The sequence below is a fragment of the Temnothorax americanus genome, unplaced genomic scaffold, assembly GCF_048541705.1.
Source record: "Temnothorax americanus isolate GAGA-0224 unplaced genomic scaffold, ASM4854170v1 Scaffold41, whole genome shotgun sequence".
NCBI classification, from domain to species: Eukaryota; Metazoa; Arthropoda; class Insecta; order Hymenoptera; family Formicidae; genus Temnothorax; species Temnothorax americanus.
In genome coordinates this window covers 130,121-147,964 of record NW_027509559.1, presented here as the reverse complement: position 1 = coordinate 147,964, position 17,844 = coordinate 130,121, and the positions used below count along the sequence as shown (strand labels likewise).

Sequence of the window (17,844 nt, the reverse complement as noted above, 5' to 3'; positions counted from 1 at the left end):
ATCGAGAGAAAGAGAAAGAGAGAGAGAGAGAGGGAGAGAGAGAGAGATCCGTAAATGCGGCTTCATTAAGCGATTCGCGTTCACCGAGATAGATTACCCCGGCATTCCCGGAGGGGGAATAATCAATTCGGAATTCAGCGAAAGAGTTCCATTACGCCGGATATGGATCTTTGGATCACTCTCGATTGTAACGCGCGCTCGTCCCGACACTCGGCGAGTGTCCCGTCCAACTGCTTTAATCCGTTATCCTTCGCGTTCTCGGAGATATCAAAAAAATCTACTCACCCTTGGAGCTCGCCGATCGTAGTACGTACGTACGTTACTCCGAATATCGCGATGAGAATCGGGGAGTCCGGAGATCGGAGCATTCGGAGCGCGCGAGGACCGGTCGCAGGACTCGACAAGTTCACAGGCGCGACGTCGCTCGCGTCGCCATTGGCCGCTAGGAGCGCGCCGTTCGCTCGCGCGCACCTCGGCCGCGTCCCGACGCTCAGTCCGCCGCCGTCAGTAGCGCGCACGGGTTGCGTCGTTGCTGCGTCGCGTCGCGCGTCGCGTCGATCTCACCTTCCTCCTCCCCTCTCTCTCCCTCGCTTCGACGAGAGATCGCACGAGCTAGATAGATCGTTGCCGTCGTTGGATTCGTTCGGCTCCGTGTATCAGTGCTCGAGAGAGAGAGAGAGAGAGAGAGAGAGAGAGAGAGAGAGAGAGAGAGAGAGAGAGAGAGAGAGAGAGAGAGAGAGAGAGAGAGAGAGAGAGAGAAAGAAAGAAATATCGCCCTCGTGGGAACGCATTCCTCGGAGTACGTTGCGTACCGCGGTGCACCGGCGTGCGACGGTACTCTGTATCCTGTTTCGCGCATTACTTCACTCACTCGCACGCGCGCGCGCATCATACGTTAATACACAAGGATCCTCGCGCCGCGCATATCCTCGCGCGTAACCGTCCGGTGTCGACCTTTCCCCGAGGGTCCTCGAGTGTCAACGACGCGCCCGCGGCCTATGTGTGTGTGTGTGGTTTTCCAGTGCGCGGGATGATGTGACGTCGCGCGCCACGTTTTCGAACGACGCGGGCCGGGAAACGCGCGCTCGCTCCAAGTCCGAGAGTTCGGGAGTGCCGGGGGGAGGGGGGTTTGTTGGTGCCGAGGGCCGTAGAGTATTCTCGTGGTATATCGTCGGCGGTGTGTCGCGCGGCCGTGCGTGCGGCGTCCTTTGTGGTCGGCGCGGGAGACAAGGGGAGCAACGAGAGTAACGCGAAACGAGAGGCGCGGCGGAGGGGTCGAACGGAAGGTGGCCGGAGTCAACGGCGTGAAGTTGCCGTCGCGTCGCTTCGATTAAACGGATACACGACGACCGCCGACCGGAGCTAGCCGTCGGACGGCGACGCGGAGGGTAAGAGTGCCGATCTTCTTTTTCTTCCCGCTTCTACAAAGAGCTTATCCGCTCATCTTGCAGCCGTTCTTTCACACACGACGACGTGCGTGTGTGAATGCGCGCGCGCGCGCGCGCGCGCAGGTACGCTCTCCCGCTCGGATGCACGAGAGTGCCGATCGGAGCCGTCAGCCGACCTAGCCACGCTCGCGTCCGTGGCACACGAGGCGGCGCACGCTCTGCGATCGGCGCCGCGCGCTCGTTTCGCTCGGGTAACGCGGTCTCGGCCCGGAATGGAATCCCGTCCGGAGCGGCCTCGTGCGCGATCTCACGGGATCTCCGTTGTCTTCGACTCTTCCGATGGCGCGGCGCGATCGAGCCGAGTTCCCGAGCTCCCGGCTGCTCGCTCGGCTCTCGGCCGCGCGCGCGACGACGACGACGGCGACGGCGACGACGGTACCGTCGCGTCGCGATCGCGCCTCCTCGCTCCGCCGCGCCGACTCGCGTGTCCTCCTCCTCCTCCCCGCGCGCGCGCGTCTAATATTATAAATGCAACCGTCCGGGTTTTCTGACATTTCTTTGTCCTGAAGATTCGAATCGCTCCAGAAAGAATGGAATGCGAGACGGAGCGATGAGCGAGCGAGACGGTATCCGAGATTACCGAAATGCAATTTTGCTGATGCTGGAACATTGCGACTTGACGATAGAACGCGCGAACGGCATCGACGCGTGTTTATGATGACGTAATGACGACAAATACTCAGATGCGTTTAATGTTGGATGAGGATATGCGATTGTCCAAATATCAAACGCGTTAATTTGGGGCCGTCTGCGCGCAGAAATAATAATTGCATTCGTGAATCTAAATTACCGATATCGCGACTGCATCGTTGAATAACAATAGCAGCGCCACGATACTCGGGATATAGTTTTCGTATTATTTTACGGAGCACATTGAAAGTATAAAATAAATTGATAGTCTTGGGGGCATTCGAATACAGTAAACCTCATGTAACAGGGATTCGTATAACACGGAAAATTTTAATATTTGTTTGTTTTAAAGTGAAAAATATTTTGCCATTTACATTGCATCTTTAATATTAGGGCTGCGGTTTCGATGCCGAAAGCATCGCTCTATCTTCGTTTGATATTCGATGCGCAACGAAGAGAGAATGATGTTTTATACAACGCGTGTGAGCGTGAATCGGACCGCAGCCTAAGTTTACATTTTTCTTAGCCCGTTCCACACTCTCTTTAATTTACATTTTTCATAATAAACCCTTACTACATCTTTTGTAAATATGTGATTCCATGTGCACACATAATCCATATATGTATAATCCGTGTGATTCGTATAACACGGATTCATATATTGTGTTATACGGGGGTCTACTGTATACATAAGCATATACGATTGGCATTAGCATGCGTCCCTAATTAAACATAATCCAACGTTGGGACTTTTTCGAATATGTTTACAAGCTCCAACCATGAAATCGCTTCGCGATATAATTAGTGACTTGCGATACAATTATGCGATATAATTATAGTAACAAACTTTTTCGATACTTTCATATCTTTCGTTCACTGAGAAAAAAAAACTGTTGCTTCAATTAAAGTGCTATCGCGGGGTGTCAAAAACATAAGTAGTTTATTCAATTGTATTATTATTAGACAATAATTATTATTAGACAATAATTTAATTATTGGTTTAATAATTCAGATATTGGGTCTATATAATAATAATACAATTGAATAAACTTATGTTTTTGGCACCCCGTGATAGCACTTTAAGAAGCAACAGCTTTTTTTTCTCAGTGTTTGAATATGTAATGCGAGATGCTAAACTCGTATATCTACTTACTCCGCCATGCAATCGTTATCGTTTTTTACACATATTTCTTTTGTTAGGTGTCTAAGCCTAATTCTGAGAACGGTATGTTATTTCTTCATATGTAATCCACTCTCCACGTTGCTCTCATTTTGTAACAACAAATGTATAAATTGTAGATTTGTTATATGAACCATATGTATGTTGTCACGAGTTGACGCGTTTTATTATATGCTTATTAGAGTATTAGGTAACAAAGCTCTGCATTTCTGAAATTATTCTCGTTCTCGGCATAAAATGGAAAGCATTAGTGCATATTTAATTTTGGAGGATTTTTAAATCCATAAACCCAATAAAAAGATATGCGTATTTTTAAAAATTCGGTATTACCGACGGCTTTAAGGTCTCCCTAAAGTTTCGAGGAAGCTCGCCGACATAATTTCATTATTACCTTAAAATTGACAAATGGGATTATTTCGGGTAACGTAAAATTTCGGAACTTTATATCTATATTATAGAATATAATTTAAGAAAAAAAAACACGGGATAAGAATAAGATTCAGCTGCGCTTTTCGCTTTTATTTCACCTGAAACGAACGTGCGAAAAATAACACGCTTTGAAAAGTTATTAGAACTTAATACTTAATAAAAAGATGGGATCGGTGAAATAAATTTGCCTTCCGTAAAAGGGTCTCTCGGAACGCACTCTCTTTCAATGTTTACTCTACATATATCAATCTTCCGCAAGTCACTGTTGTTCAGAGCAACAGTTTCCAAGTGAGATATCAATTCTTTTGCGGAAACGATCAATCTATTGCAGCCGACGTGAAATAAGATATCAAACTTCGGGAGACCGGAGTAAGAATCCGTTTCGATCATCGTTATTTTACTATCTGCTTATATCGCGCGTTTGCTTTTTCGAAGATACACAAATTTTTAATTCGGAACAGTGTCATTTTTCCTGCCAAGTTTTCACGTGGCGTTGGAGACTGTTTTAGTCTTTTCTTTTTTTTTTTTTTTAAATTAGAGACATACAGTTACTTCGATCAATACGTATAATTGGCGAGAAGTTTACCGCGCGTTTTGTAAATAAATGTCGTTATTGCTTCCGGAGATGACAAGAGCTGCTGCGAGCCAGTTTGCCGGCATAATTGGTGCGCGTTTGTCGATTCCGAGTGTGCGTTATTATTAAGTTCGTGAAACTTTCTCCCGGGGATGAAATCCGCTTTGCAATATTATAAACGCAGTTATTTGTACGGGCCCTTCCTTCCCTTTATTGAAAGTCGAGGCAACCGAACCGTTCTATTAAAATGACAATTGAGCCGCTGAGTAGCGAGCAAGGGTCGACAATTTCGTAGAGCATTTAATTATGTGAGATCTCATCTCGCAATTTAGAAGATTTTCGAGTGCGAGGAGGAAAGTCAATTTCTTCGGTAAAGAGCCTTTTGTTTGTCGAAGCACGTCAAAAATAACTGGCGGGAGGAGGTCGTTGAAGCGAGTAGTAGGACACTGATTAAATGTGTACACTAATTTCGAAATGCTGATTAGGTGATAGACTCGTGATAATACTTGAGTGAACAGCTTTAAAATGTAAAGAGCAAGCTGAAACTTGACATTGACAGGAAAAAAATTAATGAGTATTTAATGGAAATTAATAGATGTATAACTCAACGAGCAATGGCTGCTGCGCCCTGATGGATTTTGTACCTCAGCACAATGATTTATTCCTCGGGCGACACTGAACGAACGGACCTGAAACGCTCATTTCCGTTTCAATAAACGTTCCAACGGATGTATGTCATTTCGGTGCCTGAAAATTTGAAATTCGCAGTTTGATATTTTTATATGCGCCGATCGTATCCTGAACGGAAATGCATGAGGCTTTTTTATTTATCGATTTCATCGTTGATATAAAGCCGTGCTATATTAACACACGACCAATTCGTTTTCGGGGTTCGATATTTACATTGTATTTTTTTTTTCAAGGTTAGTTAAATATACTTCACGGAATTGTTTTCACATTTTTGCGCGCGATCGAAGATACTGACGTTCGCAGACGCAGTGCTAACAAGCGGAACGGAATTGATTGTTCGATGTATTTTTCATGTTTGTAATAATAAATACTCATTGTGTCAGGGTGAAAAATATTGTGTGCCGAACATATCTATCCGTAACTGTTTGCCTGCTACAGTATACTATCACGAGTATCACGATATTCGTATTTGTGTTTTAACGTACACTATCGTTTATATTATGTTATTTGAAACATAATAGAGTATGTATCGACCTGTTTTGTTATTACGTACAGAGGTATCGGCACGATACACGGCTATTCGTTTCAGCCATAAATCGGCTACGTCATTGAACTCTTTTGAGCCCCCTCGTCGCATTCCTCTACTCTCCCGACAACCGTAGCGACGCGCTAGGAGACGCTCTCTGATAAAAGTTACTCATACCGCGTATATGAATCATGCGAGGTATCGAGTTTACCATTGCCCTACCTCGAGAACCATGCGTGTCCTGCAATCGTACGTGTCATCGTGACCTTCCAGTGATACCGCACCTATGTCGCCATTCCGAAAAAATGTGTTATAGGTGGAAAATAACTGAGGGACTCAGAATATTTAGGTATGACGTAACCGTGCCATCGGTCACGGCGATTTTTAGAAGTTTCAGTTTCGAAACGTAATGGAATATCGAACAAAAGGGTAACAAGAAGGGAAATCATGTTTCGCTAAAGGAACAGATATCTGTAACGGAAGGCGAGAAAAAGTAAAGAATAGAAATAGATGCGGCATGAAGTAGACCAATAATTTATGTCCAAAGTTGAGATTTTTTTTCTCGGGAACAAAAAAAGGTTAAGTAAGTTTTTATTATATTTATATATTTTAGTAAAAGAGAGAAGATAAAGAAACAATAATCACTATGCGCGAGCAGATATTTCCACTTCTATTTTATGAACTTTAAATTCAAGTTTAACGTAGATACATGTTAAAGATAACTAGACCCGCTTTTAGCGCGAAACATGGTCTCCCTTTTAGATAATAGGTTGGTTACCGTCTATATAACACAAGCCAGGAGCTATTGTTAGAAAATACAAACTTGTTACGTATAAATAACAGAGTTATTTTCGTCACTTCTCCCTTTCGTACGTTATTATTAAAATCTAAGCTTTAAAATGAGATGTTGGCTTTAAAAAGTTCTGCATAAGATTTCTCATGCGAAGAAAAATGTTAAAATCAACGAGATCATCGATGCAAGTGTTAATATATAAGCAGCACGTTTTCACTTTAGCACGCGTCTTTAATGTTTAACACTGCGCGGAAACCGTGGGCCTTTTAAGGCACTGTCGATTCTTTATTTATGATTCCCATGGAAATGGCTTTAGCGTTCTTAAAAAAAAAAAAAAAAAATTGCAACAATTCCGGCCTATGTAAGTATACAAATCACACTTTTTGAAACCTTAAAGATGATACATGAATTTTTATAGATTTTTTGTAACACAGAAACGCTCTTTCAAAAACCTTTTGGGCTTAAAAGTCCCAGGTGTCCGGATGAGTGATCCAAAAACACTGATGTGTCCGCGCAGCGTTAACATTGTTTATCCTTTGATACCCCGCTTGCAAATCTGACCGCGCGATATCATTAGTCACATTGCTTCACATGGCGGCTGGCGCCAGTTCCGCGTCACTCGTATTAAAATAGTATCGACCTTCCGAGAAGAGCCTGACTCATGGCGCGCTTTGAAAAGTCATTCATGAGACTTAAAGAATGCCCGCTCACGGTATACGCAATTTTGCCGAATTGTGTGGTCCGTGTGGAGCTGATGTGTGTGCATCGGCACGCAGGCATTGCCATTGCCCCTCGCATTGCCCGGCGCAGCGCGGTGAAGCGTTTCTTCGAAGTCAGCAGGTTTCTGTCGCTCATTGTGACGTTATCTCCGACGGGATCGTAGCAACGACGGTGGTTTACGTTTATACTGATGCCGACTAAGACGGCGACGGCGACATTCTTTGTTGGAAAATGCAACGCGCAGAAATAGAAATGTCGGGCGGAACGTTTTCGTGGAAATCCGGAAACCGTCGCTTTTTCCTCGACTGTCGAGTGTGCTAAAGTCGGTCGAGTTAACACGCCGAGCTTCTTTGGTGCACCTTAAACGTGTCAAAATTGCGGGTTAACTATAGAATTTTTATTGATTGCATATAGAATGGTAAACTTATAATTAGACACACTAGTATTACAATATGCCTTGATATTAGATATTTATTTCCAATAAATTATTAAACAATTGTATTATTGTTACATGTCACATATATTATTCACTATTATATGCATGTACATATATTATTGCTATATCAAACAAATTATATTAATGCATGATACATTATTAACTTGCAAGTAACATCTGTATAGAAATTTTAAGCGAATTCTGCGATATGTTCGCGCACGACTCATTTCAAGCAATATTTAATATATGCGATGCATATATTATATCTTTGATATAGCTTTATACTTTTAATGTATATGGTGCAATACGCGTGAAATTAAAGCTAGCTAACAAAATGAACAAGAAATATACGAAAAGTATTCTTCTTCGTATTGTTTTTGGAGAAGTTTTATTATAGGATCCACCGAGACTATTTAACGGTGCTAGTCAGCACAAGTTTAGCACAATTCAGCGTAATTTAAAAAGCAACGCTTTTGCTGCGCTAGCCAGGAGAACATTTTTATCTTTTAAAGAATGGCGTCGATTAGGCACGTAATTTCCAGGATATTAGAAACAGGCAAAAATTTAAGATCAACATACTTCTAAATTATTCTCGTAAGTTGTTCGAAAATAATACTAAATTAATTTTATCGTATGATAAATGTAATGAGAAAGAAATAGAGCGTGATTCTTTTTGTAGAAATATTTTTCGTATAATTATACGAAATATAATTTCGTATAATCACATAATAGATATAGCCGCAAAGTTATTATTACATTAATTAAGACATTAAAAGAAAATGATTTGTTGAAACCAACGAGTCTATTCTTTCTTGATAGAATATCTGTACACGGAATAGATTGACCTCACTATATTAATGGAAGATAAAACAAGAACAGTTTTGTGCCGTAAATAGCTACGTGTTACGTTGACAAACAGCGCTACATTATGTACATTCCATAAAGGGCACTTACCTTGATTAAGTCTCTAGGCTTATTATGCATCGCCGATATAAACGCAGATGGGAGAGATGCATCGGATATTGCCGTAACCGAGCGGACATGAAAGGGTCGCGTGAAACGCGTTTCAGTGATATTTTTACCGCGAGATCAATCTTTTCCAAAATATTAATTATTCCGCGCGTATGTATATATATATATATATATCTGTTCGTGCAATTTCACGGGGTTTCTTCCTAGAACGCGAAATGTACGTTTCGGATTCGATGCAGCTTGTTTGCTCCCTCCGCCCCCGGTACACATATTACATCGTATACGCGCGCGCGTGCGTGTTTTCACTTCTGTTGGCGGGAAAGTGCACACTGTAATCTGATTTAAAGTCCACTCCGAGTGTGGCACCGTTGACTGTGGCCTTAGGATATAGGAGCAGCACGCAATGGAGATCTACGTGACCGATAATGGCCGGGGCACGCGGGGACTTTTTTTCCCTCTCCCCTTCTCTCTCTCTCTCTCTTTTTCTCTCTCGCTCTCTCTCCACGTAAGGGATGTTTTATTTCGTGCATAACGCTCTTTATACATTCGGATCATTAGTGACGTTGCTTCGAGGACTTATCAAGCGTCATAACGAAGCGCGGTCGACGTCGGAGTCGTCAATCAAAACGATAAGGCGTTTTAGCCGGTGCTTATTTTAACTTCCTTGAATTTATCCCCGTGCAACTTTCTCGTCCCAGCCGTTCTCTCTACAGCTTTATTTACCTTTTTCCGACGCGCGTAAAAGAAATCTTGTGCATTTGCAAAGTCAGAGACAGTCAAGGCGAAATTCTTCAGGCTTTCAAATCCGCAAGCGGCATGGACAATACCATCTCTTTATAATTTCCTCCTGTTATTCCTCTATATACGTATCAAATGTAAAAAAGGGAACCTGGCTCCCATTTTTTTGGTACATTTCCTCGATTTGTTTGCTTTCCCCTACTTGGCTTTCTCTTCCTGATGTCTTTTCACTCACGTATGAAGCGAGTCGTTTGGACTGAATGGATCGACCGTGAAAGGAGTAGATTGAGCTGAAGCTTCCTAAATCCTCATCGATCGTTCGTAATGGACGAGACGACATAGCCGGATGACTATGAATTTTTAATACGATCACGTTGAAATCATTATGCCTTGTCAGCGCGATTTACAATCCCCGTCGTGTGCGCGTAATGTAAGACTTATGAGACCTTATCGTGCTTCGAATAATAATTCTTTCTATGTATAGAGAGCTACTTCAAATTCCTTAGACGTCGTCAAATAAGAGCGACGAGCTGCTGAGCGTCGAAGGAAAAACATCGCGCGCCGGAAGTTAATTCGATTCTCGTACTTCTCCTTATATTTGCTTTAACAGCAATATATAAAATCTAAGACACTTGAAGACGCTGCGCAGCATGTCTTTAAATCTGCGATCCGATGTCTAGGAAATTTTCTTAATGGTTACATTTTTTTAAATACTTACAAAGAAGAAAATTTTTATGTTTCTCTTCTGCATAATATCGGATTCTTAAAGATTCAGTATTGATGAGTTTACAGTTGGTAAAACAATAACAAAAATTTTTTCAATCTTTATTAGATCTTCAACTGACAGAATCTTGTTTTGCTGAGAAAGTACTATCAATTTTTACGGAAACCTTAAACATCTTCTCTTCGGATCCTTATTTTTTTTACATTTAATTTCCACAACTCTTAAAAATGTATCAAAAATTACTGAAACTCTTTCGGAAAACAGAACTCTATTAATTATATTTAAATTCTGAAAACGAGGTGCTTCAAAGAAGTATCTTTCAGTTAATTTGTATTTAATTTTCTATATAACATTTTATCAATGAATTTAATATTGAAAATGTAGAAATTGCAGCAAATATCGGTGAAATTCAATTTCAGGGAAAATTAACTAAAAACTTAATCGAGTATATTATAGATACCGCACTTTGCAAGTTAGCTTGTATTTGTTTGTGGTTCTTTGTGTTATTCGGGATTATTCAATAATTCTTTCGCGAACAATATATCATTACTGAAGTTTTACAGGTTGTTCGGGGGTGAAAAACGTGTTTGAAATATTGAGCCGCTCTATCGTGGCGGGATAACAAGGGCTTCTTGCGGCCACGCGACAAAGCTGGTAATTGTTGTTGGATTTAGTATAGCCATGATCTCCCCAAATGTGCGCGTTTATCACGTTGCACTTCGGTTCTCTCGCTTTTCCGCTGTCTCGCAATAAAAACATTTAAGAATATTCGTGGAAGATAAAACATGAAAAAAAAAAAAAATGTTTTTTATTCCATATACGGATATTACAGCGAGATTATGTTATATATAATTAATGGGGCCTCGAGTCTCATGCTATTACCGTAATTACTTCGATTATCACAATCGTTATTGCGATTATATATACTGCTACTGCGTGTTTATTACATAAATACACTGAGGAAATTAACGTTTTTAATCATGCCGTAGTGTTGCTGTATCAGTTTAATGAAATTTTTGCTCACTAATAAATAGTATATGCAATTAAATATCACGATTTAATTCTCTCACCCGCTGAATCACTTTTACGTCTCAGTGAAACATTCGCAAAAGTTTTTAATTATTTTTTAACTCTTCTTACACACACACACACACACACACACACACACACATACACAGTGCATGCCAATTGTACGCGATTACATTCAGAAAAGTACAAGAATTTAAAACATCATAACGTTCCGTAATGTCAACAACGAGTCGTATGCACAAAGTGCTCTTTATGTTATGCGATATGTTAAAGTACACGGTAGTATATCGCGTTTAACGCTTCTTATACGTTCTTCAAACAGATATTACGCGATGCTTCGAATGCTCTAGCTCCGAAATTGCTAAAGCCCTTCAGTCGCAAACCCTCTCGACGAGCAAATGCGAGAATGTTAATACATCGTTCATTGCATATATTCATTAACTTAACGTCATTTTACCATGCGTACTGCGATGTGTAAAGCTAGATCCATATCAAGTAAACGAGAACGCACGAGCACTTATCGAAGCGAATTGTTCATTCATATTTGTTCCTGCTCGTTTGCTTGGTCTAACTTGCTCCGGATTAATAGTGGTAGTTACATTTTACATTTTACATCCATCGAATTTAACGCTCGTCCAAGAAAAATTTTCTATAAAGTTTCTTGAAAATAAAACTGCCATCGTGTCTGTGAAGTTGGTATATCATTTTCCAGCAGATCAAAAATAAAAATCAGTTCTTGTCGCATGCAGTCAAGTTCTATAGTTCCTGATACTTTTTAGTAATAGTTCTGGTGATTTTACCCAAAAAACAGTCGATTGAAAAAATGATCTGTTAACTTCCCGTAGCAAAAACAATTATACGACATTGCCAGGGTCGGGAACTCTTTATAAAATGCTTTAGTATGTTCAGAACTATTCGAGAAATATTTTAGATAAACCGGAACTGCGACATTTTCGTATACAGCATATCACACTATTCTCTCTAAGTACTCGGTTTTTGAGCGGTATTAATTTTTTAAACAATCATACGACATTGCCAAGATCGGGAATTCTTTAGAAAATGCTTAAGTATGTTTAGAACTATTCGAAAAATATTTTAGATAAACCGGAACTGCGACATTTTGTACAGAATATCAACCTATTTTCTCTAAATCCTCGGTTTTCGAGCGGTATTAATTTTTTAAACAATTATATGACATTGCCAGGGTCGGGAATTCTTTAGAAAATGCTTTAGTGTTCAGAACTATTTGAGAAATATTTTATATTAGATAAACCGGAACTGCGACATTTCGTACAGCATATCACATTATTCTCTCTAAATACTCGGTTTTCGAACGGTATTAATTTTTTAAACAATCATACGACATTGCCAGGGTCGGGAACTCTTTAGAAAATGCTTTAGTATGTTCAGAACTATTCGAGAAATATTTTAGATAAACCGGAACTGCGACATTTCGTATACAGCATATATCACATTATTCTCTCTAAGTACTCGGTTTTTGGGCGGTATTAATTTTTTAAATAATCGTACAACATTGCTAATGTCGGGAACTCATTAGAAAATGCTTCAATATGTTCAGAACTATTCGAAAAATATTTTAAATAAACCGGAACTCCGAGATTTCGGAAAATTAGCAGATAATTTATTCAATGGATTTTTTTGGCAAAATCAACAGAACTATTATTAAAAAGTATCAAGAACTATAGAACTGGACTGCATGGGACAAGAACTCTTTTTTATTTTTATTTGCTAGAAAATGATCTGCTACGGGAAGTTAGCAAATCATTTTTTCGATCGACTGTTTTTTGGGTAAAATCACCAGAACTATTATTAAAAAGTATCAGGAACTATAGAACTCGACTGCATGCGACGAGAACTGCTTTTTATTTTTGATCTGCTGGAAAATGATATGCCAACTTTACAGACACCAGAACTTCATTATCGTTCAATTCGTTAAAAATAAAGGAAGAGAATAATAACTTAGTTCTCTCAGCGTAAATGTCGTATTTGCCATGCGTAATAAGAAATATATAACTTGAATATTGACCAATGTCAGAAATAATATCGTGTCTGGAAGATTGTTTCGCTCTTAACAAATCAAAATAAACGGGGTTTTCTTACGCATATCAATTTTGGTATATATACTAGCAGGAGTCCGTAAATGTGCAGTTAACGTAAACCCGTTGCTTATTTATATTGCATATGCCATCGTGTTCTTAGTGCGCTCCGTGGGAGGTGAAGATTGATATAAACGAACATGTCCAAGTGTTTCAGTAAGTCACATACTGCAATGTTTATACTAGCGCTAGAAGTTTTAATGCTGTAAAAATGTGTAGATATGTTATTTATATACATATAAGTTCTTTCGAAGCGTTTCATTTTTTCTTCAATTTTTTCTCTATTTTTATTGAATTTTTTATGAGTATTGACGTCATACCTTTGTAGCACAGTCACTTTATGATGCGTTCAACCTATATAACGGAGAAAAAAGAATTTATTATGTATGTATGTATGTATGTATGCTGTTTATTGCCTTTCCCCGTAGGGTTTACAAGGCGTTTTTATGAGGAACGTACCCAAACCTCGTACATTCTCTTTCCCATGTGCCTGGCCATATGCGGACCTTACAAAAATAATTACCCCCCCTCCCCTCCCCTCTTCATCCCTCTTCTTCGTCCTCCGCTTCTGCCGTCAAATCTTCCTTCCTTCCTTCTACCTCCATCCTTCCTGTCTACTCCTCCCTATTTGGCCTGCTTCCTCTCTCGTCCCTCCTCCTTCTCCTCCTCTGGGCTCAAGAGAAGCTTCTCCTCCATCCCTCTCGCGATTTCTTCCTCCGCCGATCTCCCTGTGCACTTGTGCACCTCCCTTCTCCCTTCTTCTCTCTCCCTAACCCTCCTTTCCACCGACTTATCCTCGTGTATCTTGACTCCTATGGAGTTCCCTGCCCTTCTCCTCGCCTCCAAAACCCGCCTCTTCTCCTCCTCGTCTCCTAACTTTACCAAAATTGTTAGCCAAATCCCTCTCTGCCCCACCACTATCACCTCTCTTACCTTCACCTTCACCTTCAGCCCTTCTGCGAAAAGCTCCTTCACTTTCTCCCAGTTGGTCTCCTTACCTTCCCATTTCTCTTTCTCCACTCTTATAATTATATTCCTCTTTCTGAAATCGTCCTCGTTCCTTTTACCCTCACCTGCCCACCATTTCTTTTTTCCCGCCATACTCTCCTCGCTATCCTCCCTCTTCCTTTTGCCTCCCCTTTGCTCCAGCCTTTCTATCTTCTCTCCAACCTCCTTACCTTCTCCTCCAGCTCCTCCATCCTCTCGTCCTTTTTTCTGTCTTCCTCCTTCTTTTCCCTCAGCATCTTCCTTAGCTTCTCCTCTACAAATCCCTTCCACTGCCTCCACTATCATTCTCCCTTCACGCTCCATCCTGCCAGCTCTAAAACAGACCAATTACTCACTTCTCCTTTTCTCTACATTCCTCTTCTTCCCCTCCCACTTATCCTTCTCCCCCATCTCCCCTTCCATCTTCCCCACTACCCTCCTTTAGCTCCTCCAAATCCCCTTTCCACCCATTCTCTCCCCTTCTAATTCCAGCATCCATTCCTCTCCTCCTCCCTTCCTCGTCCAAAACCCATCCTACCGCTTCCTGCCAGCTTCCCTTTCCTGAATTCCATCTTCTACATTCTTCCCATACATGCTCCCACGTTTCCTCCTTATTCCCACACAACCTACACTTCTTTTTCTCCTCCGCTTCCCAATATCTGCTCTCTCCTACCTCGTTCCCTAATCTGAATCTAGCCACCCTTCCCCATTCTACTTTCTCCCCATCCCTTCTTCAAATATCCCGGGATACCCTCTCCCTTTATCCACTTATACCACTTATTGTATTCTGCTTTCTCGATCCTCTCCCATCTCTCTTTTCTCTGCGTCTCCCTATCCCCCTCAAACACTTTAAGAAACCATTCGACTCCATCTTCTCTTATTCTTTTCATCTTTTTTAACCCCACGTCTCTGTCTTCGAAGAACTTTCCTCTCTCTCTTTCCCAATCTGAACCTGCTTTCCCTTCCATCTCTCTTCCTTCAACTCTTCCCAGGCAGACCTCGCCAGTTCACTTCCTCCACCTTCCTCTAACTTTTTCTCAAATCTCCATGCCCTCATTCCTGCTCTCCCTCTTAATTTCTCCCTTTGCAACTCCTCCCTCACTAGATACCACGGTGTTCTCCCGTCCGCTCCCAATACCCATCTAATGTATCTTTCTTCCATTCTTTCTATTCCTTCCCTTTCTCTCCATCCCCATATTTCCGCTCCATAACTCAACACCGTCCACACCAGTCTATCGAACAGCCACAGTCTTTTTCCCCAGTCTTTCCCGAATCTCCTCTTCCCTATCCCCCAGACTTTTCCCATCACTGCGGCCGCCCTTTTTATCCTTTCCCTTATTTGTGCTTCCTGCCCTCCATTTCTTTGAAACACGTATCCCAAATACCGAAATTCCCTCACCTCTTCCAACTCTTTTCCTTCCCATCTCCATTTTCTCTTACTGTCCCTCCCTCCTCCTTTCCTAAACCTCATTATTTTTGTTTTCCCCACGTTCAATTCCAATCTCTTCCTGCCCAGGTAACCCTCTAGTCTTTCTATCAGACTCCTCATTTGGTCCTCATCCTCTGCAATTAGCACGATATCATCCGCGTAGGCCAGAGTATACACCCTCTTGCCTCCTAGCATTATCCCTCCCCATTTAACTCTATCCATTTCCTCCTCCAGGTCTGCTAGCAACACATTGAACAGAATCGGGCTCAAAGGGCATCCCTGCCTTACTCCCCTCCCCGTCCAGAATACTTCTCCCAATTCGTTTCCTCCTCTTACCCTACTCTTCGTCTCTCTTAGCATCTCTTCCGTCCTTCTCACCAGTCCTTCCCTTATTCCCCTTTCTCTCATAGCTTTATTAGTATTCCTCTATCCACCGAATCGAACGCCGCCTTCAGGTCCACAAAACATGCTATCAGTTTTCCCCCTTTCTTCTCTAACCTTCTGTTCACCATGTAGTTCAACACGTAAATGTTGTCTATCGTTCCCATTCCCCTTCTAAAACCTGTCTGGTTGTGTGGTACCATTCTCTTTCCCTCTATCTCCTCCCTTATCCTCTCCGCCAGAATAGCCGTGTACACCTTATACAAAGAGGGCATTATTGTCACCCCCTCTATATTCCTCTGCCTTCTTTCCTTCCCCTTTCTTTATGATTGGCGCAATTATACCTTCCTTCCAAATTTCCGGCCATCCTCCCCCCTTCCATATCTTATTGATAAATTTCCATGTCCAAACCTCCAACCCCTTCCCTCCTCGCTTCCATGCCTCTCCTGGAATCTCATCCTTTCCCATTGCCTTTCCGTCCTTTAGCTTCTTTATAACTCTCCTCATTTCCTCTAGACTTATCTCCTCTTCCTCCTCTCCTTCCTTTCTTCCCTCTCTCCTTCCTTCCCCATCCTCACCCTCCCCTCTACTCCTCCTAATAACTTCATAAAGTGCTCTTTCCATTCTTCCTCCTCTATCCCTTCCTCTATTCCCCTCCTTTTCCTTCTCTCCCTATTCACTATCTCCCATACCTCCGCTTCCCTCCTTGCTCCTCCACTTTTCTCTCCCATCTCTGGTTCTCCTCTTCCTTCTTTCTCTTACATATCTCCTTAAATTCTTTCCTCCTTCCTTATACGCACTGGCCTCTCCTCTTTTCTTCCTCCAGTCCCTTAATTTTCTCCTTGCCTCTTTCTTCGCTTCTCGACATTCCTCATCCCACCATCCCACCTTCCCTTTCTTATTTCCGAGCTCCTCCTCTACCCCTTTTATTGACTCTGTTATCTTATTCCATTTTCCCCATTCCTTATTCAACTCTACTCTTTTTAATTCTCCACCTCTCCTATTTTTTCTATAAACCTCTTTGTTCCTTCCTCGTTCCACCAACCCCCTGCTTCTTTTCTTCCACCCATCCTAGTCCTGCCTTCCTCCTCTTCCACCCTTCTTACTACTACTTCCAATGGGTGATGGTCCGAGTCTACTCTCTCCCCCCTACCATTGCTCACTATCTCTCTCTTACTTCTCCTTTCCCCTATTTAGTAATCATCACCTACTACCTCTTCCCCACGTGAACGTAAACTCCCCTCCTCGTCTCCTCTTACATTTCCATTGAATATCTCCCATCCTCTCTCCTCTAAGCTATTTACCAACAGCCTCCCTCTCTGTCCACTTTCTTGTCCTTCGACCTTCTTCCTTCTCCCAATCCTCCTCCCTCCTCTTCCTCTATCCTCCCACCTTCTTGCCCAGTCCTCGCATTAAAATCTCCCCCAATTATCGTATACCTTCCTTCTTCTTTCTTTTCCATTCTATCTCCTAACTCTTGTACGTTTCCTCCATCCCCTCTTTCTTTGCATACACCCCTATAATACTCCAGTTCTCACCACCTGTTCTGACCTTTCCCGCAATCCAACCCTCTCTATCTACTTCTATTGTCGTTCCCTTTTCTTTTAATCCTTTTCTTATTCCCATTATCATCCCTCCTATTGCTCTTCCCTTTTTTATTCTTTTTCTTCGCCATTTGCACCCCCCATTCGTACCCTTTTGGAAATCTCCCCCTTATTCTTTCCCAGCCCTTTTCTCCTATCCAGGTCTCTGACATGACTAACACATCTTCTTTCTTCAGCCCTTCCCAAAAATCCTTATCTTTATTTTCCAACCCCGCTACGTTCCAGAATACTATCCTCCAAACTAACTTACTTCCCCCTCTTCTTCTCTTCTGACTTTCGTGTTGTCCTTCTCTATCTCACCCCCTCTATCCTCTTCTCCTCTTATTCCCCCCGTCTCGTTCCTACCTCTCCCTCTCCTCCTTTACCTTCTTTCCCTTCCTTCCCTCCTCTGCTCTCCTTTCTTCTCCTTCCCCTTTCGTCCTTTAACACCTCCTCTT

The 17,844-nt window shown here is 42.0% G+C and overlaps 1 long non-coding RNA gene across 1 annotated transcript in view; it reads left to right on the top strand.

Moving 5' to 3' along the window:
- The first annotated feature begins 509 nt into the window (after positions 1–509).
- The window catches only part of LOC143902876 (uncharacterized), a 113,140-nt gene continuing 95,805 nt past the window's right edge, over positions 510–17,844 (top strand). Inside the window, exon 1 of the long non-coding RNA XR_013258521.1 lies at positions 510–1,388. This is a non-coding gene — a long non-coding RNA (uncharacterized LOC143902876). The remainder of the gene's footprint in view (positions 1,389–17,844) is intronic.